The 4,657-nt window shown below is 40.0% G+C and overlaps 1 pseudogene; it reads left to right on the forward strand.

The window, feature by feature from the left end:
* Positions 1–858: 858 nt before the first annotated feature.
* Positions 859–1,589, forward strand: LOC107044524 (annotated as a pseudogene).
* The last annotated feature ends 3,068 nt before the right edge of the window (positions 1,590–4,657 follow it).

The raw sequence follows: 4,657 nt of genomic DNA on the forward strand, positions 1-4,657 counted from the left end.
CCCCATTTAAATTGGGGCACGTTTGGACCTTCGATGATCGATACTTGCCACCTTGCGGTCCTTTTATCTGCCTCATTTGCATATCGGCCTTCATACTGTGTACATTGTGTTCCGCGAGTATCTTAATATTTCAATTGTATTCGAGTTCTACGTATTATTGCTCCGCGCTACTCAATTCTGTGAACTGCGTTAATGTTATTTGTGACCCGCGCTAATATTCTCAACCTTCTCAATTAATTGAACATAACACGTGTATTTTTTTACTTTAGATTGAACAGACTGAATGTGACCAATGTGCACGTGTTTGATTATAGACCTTCTCACGCTCCCGTACAAATCCATTTGCATCTCGCTCATCGCTCGCTTATTCCACAGATCTTAGACCCGGCATCGAGCACCATGCAAATGATGATGATACCACCTGTTCATTATCCTATATTTTTCGGGCAATGCCTTCCATGGGCGGGGTGGATAAAAACAGAAACTGGAAAGGCGAAGGGAATTCTCTTCATTTTCAAATACGTTTATAATTGCCAACTCTTTCACAACGAATTCGTTATCAGGCTGCTTGAATTCTTGAACATCAAGAATAACCTTCATTGTTCTTGTATGCACTTGGAACTTTTAGAAACTAACTGAGTACGCAAAGACCTGCAGATGAATTTTATTCTCGTGTGGGTCAATATAAAAAACGCTTGTTGACCTGACATCAGCAAAAAACTGTGAGAAGTCAGATAAAAATGTTTGTTCATCACATTTTTCCAAAAGATGGAGAATAGACAAAACATTGAGTCATAATGAATAGTAGTCAAGTAATGTCACTAAAAAGCTCAGCACATTTCAGAAAATTGATATCTGATGACGTCATACGCAAAATTTGAGACCTGCCGATTCTGGATCGTGACTCAGCACATTATCCAGAATCGGCCGTGTATACCTATTCGTGGCAAAAATGGAAAATCCTTCGCAAAAAGAATTGCTGTTGCTGATACTGAGTGAGCATTTCTTTCGCACTGGATTTTGAATGCACCTTACCCGTGCTTTGACCTTTCTACTTGCTGGCGTGAGACAAATAATAAACTCACAAACAACAATCACGGAATCGAGTGGTATGATGGGGATACAGAAGGGCAGGACGCTTTACATAATATTAGAGAGCTGTGCAGAAATGCTCGCCGTATTTTCACTATTGGTGGTGAGGAGGCTGTATATCTCCAGATCTTATCTGCACGAGAGTCCATAAGTTTGGCTACAGAGACGGATTTTAAAAACAATACATGCCTGCAAAATGAAGAAATGATGATGATGACTGTCTGTTACCTCTATACCATGGAAAACAAGATGGACGTTCAGGCGTATAACTGCGCCTTACAAACGGTTTTAAATATACGTAATCATTTAATTCATAAGAAGTGGGAGGGCAATACAACGTGTCAGTGTTCAAAACCCGAGACTGACGACGAATTCGACGACGCCGACACTCAAAATGTCGAACCTAAAACCCCTGTTTGTAATGGTATTTTCAATATTTTTTTAACACTTTTGTATATCAAATTGATAGAATGGGTATTGTAACTCTAGAGAGGTAAAATTAATTTTTAAAAGAAGACCGAGGGCGGCCGAAGCCTTAGGTTTATCAGCATCTCGCCTTCTTTCTGCCGAAACTACTGATCACCGTAGGAGGTATTGATTGGATTTTATTCATCGCCATCGCAATGACTTGTCTTACGCGCCTTCTGATCAACCGCAAAAATAAAGATATTGAAATCCGTAATACCGAAGACGATACTGAAGATGAGGGAACACCCTCCGTTGTATACATTCTAATTATAATGATATGTCTAGTCGCATCAATTCTAGGCCCTTCATATGTATTAGGAATGGAATGGGCAGATGCTCTTTTCATTCATTATTATTATTGCATACCAGATGTTTTCAATGAAACGTTAGGTAACTCATCATTGACACAAAATGTAACCGAAATGTTGAATAAAACTCTGTAGAAAATGGAAAATTTGTACAAGTGTTTCATTGTCTATTATTAACGCATTCCTAACACCAGACCATTCCGGACAAGTTCTCTTAATTGCAGCTGCATTTACCTAAGGCCCGCCAGACGCTACTCCCTCCACGTTCATAGTCACCTGATACTTCTTCTCGATTATTNCTTTCCACCCGCTTACCACCTAACTCACCACCCACCACCCGCTTACCACCTACCACACCTCTTACCCCCAACACCCCCACTCACCACCCACCCGACACCAGCGCCACCTCCTCCCCCCCCCGCTCACCTCCAACCACCCGTTTATCACGCACCATCCCTTTACTACCCATCACCCCCACTCGCCAGCCACCCGACACCAGCGCCACCTCTACCCGCCACTCGCCGCCCGCCATCAAACGAACAGCAACGCCAGTGCCACCTGGTGGCGAAAGTTGAAACAAAGGCCAGACATCACCTAATACTACTGCTAAAGTTATCCATGCCACATTCAATATTATACTCATTGTTATTGTGTACATGGGGTGCTTCAAATTTAGCATACGGCAATACGGTTCTTAAAGGGTTTGAATAATGTGTTGAAAAATTTTCATTCAATTCTCTACTCTCTTCAACTTTTCCCTGATCTCGCCATAATATCCTTAAAATGTAATTTTTCATACAGATTCGAAACAATTGATATTTTTCCAACAATCGGTTTTTCTGCAATCACTCAAACAATCGTCATCAAAATAAAATTAGTCACAGTTTAAAAAATCGATAATAATACCTCCTTGATTCTATCAGAATATCATTGGAGTCGCACAATTCGTTGTTGAGTTATAGCACATTGTATATGCGACTTGGAAGAGAAAATAATTTTTTTCATGATTATCGCAAGAATCATCAGTAGCAGCAATTAAATCAGAGCTTGAAAGGTATGTTTCAATGCCTTCTTAATCATGTTGTAAATTGTGGGAACAATATTATTGCTTATCAAGTTACACAATACCGTCATGAGCTTTCTATAAGATCTCTATTAAACTCAGGTACTAGTCTATTGAATACTTATTCATATTGATTCATAGTCCTAACTTCTGACAGAATCTAGTTTAAACTCTGGCTAAATCCTGAATAAATCCTGATTAAATCTCGGCTATACACTGATTAAATATTGGTTGATCCCAAACTGAAAATGAATGCGAGCTTTGAGAGGAACTGAATGTTGAATTTTTGTAAAAAAAACACTGTGCGCGGAGTTTTTGCCATCACTGCCTAATATCGATCAAACCTTCCATTTTCTGACTTGCAGCAAGGATGTTAGGTCTCGTTTTTATTTTATTGATAGGTATAATCCGGAGGGGTAGTTACGCCGTGTATGAATACCCGGCAGCACTCGGCCTGAAGTGTTGGACAATCGAAGCCAATAATTTTCCTTGGCCGATACGCTGTAGCGTATCTCGATTATTGGATGGAAAAAAATAATACGCAAAATTTTGATGACATTTGGGTTGATGATCAAGTATCGAGGTAGTGATACGTGCCAAGACGTATGCGTGAAATGGCCACTACCGCTATACTTATTCCGAAGCGCCTTCCCCCTCCACTCTTATTTCGATTTCCTTGTGTATAAGGATGTTAGTGCGACGAATGCTATCAAAACACGTTTATTCTGGTTTGTTTTGTTTTGGTTTGGAGTCGATTTCGATGTATCGAGCTTTCATTCATTTCGATATTTACCTTCTCCTTCTAACTTGTTTTGTTTGGATTCCGACCTCTGTCTCGATATTTCAGTATATCAATATCACGACAGTGAATAAATCGATTACTCTCCACCACTGAGGGTTACGGTTATTAGGTTATCATTGGGGCAAAATGGGTGTTAGCTGTACTCCTACGATTTCATGGGGGCAAAATGGGTATTCTGTGACCTTTTACGATTTCGTAGGGGCAAAATAAGTTTTTCGTGAACTCATACGATTTCATTGGGGTAAAATGTATTTGCTGACCTCATTCGATTTCGTAGGAGTAAAATGAGTTTTTCGTGAACTCAGATGATTTCATTGGGGCAAAATGGGTATTCTGTGAACTTTTACGATTTCATGGCGGCAAAATGGTTTTTTAGCGAACTCATGCGATTTCATTGGGGCAAAATGGGTTTTTTCTGACCTCATACGATTTCATGGTGACAAAATGGGTATTTTCTGACCTCATACGATTTCATGCTGGCAAAATGGGTATTTGCTGACCTCATTCGATTTCTTAGGGGCAAAATAGGTCTTTCCTGTACTCCTATGATTTCATGGGGGTAAAATCAAGTATCACCGTAGAGAGACGTGCCAAGGACGTATGTGTGTACTGCCAGCTAGCGTTATACTTATTTCCAAGCACATTCCTCCTCTCCTAATACTCCCCGTTCGCAACAATAACAGATAGAGGTGCGCCAGATTTGACCGAAACAAGTCATTCGCTTCGTTTGTTTGGGTTCTCTATTCTGGATTATTTTCTCGATATCTCGATGTTTACATCGAAGATTTACGACCTGTGGACGCCATGAGGCGTCATTTACCTGGTGTTAATTACTCTTTCAACGCCGTCTTATTAAACAACACTGTGATTTCCTACCCTTCAAATATTTTTTTTGAATTTTTTCAATGAAATTGATATTTCTAC

The sequence above is a fragment of the Diachasma alloeum genome, unplaced genomic scaffold (genome assembly GCF_001412515.2).
Source record: "Diachasma alloeum isolate Michigan unplaced genomic scaffold, Dall2.0 Dall_scaffold_00754, whole genome shotgun sequence".
Classification (NCBI taxonomy): domain Eukaryota; kingdom Metazoa; phylum Arthropoda; class Insecta; order Hymenoptera; family Braconidae; genus Diachasma; species Diachasma alloeum.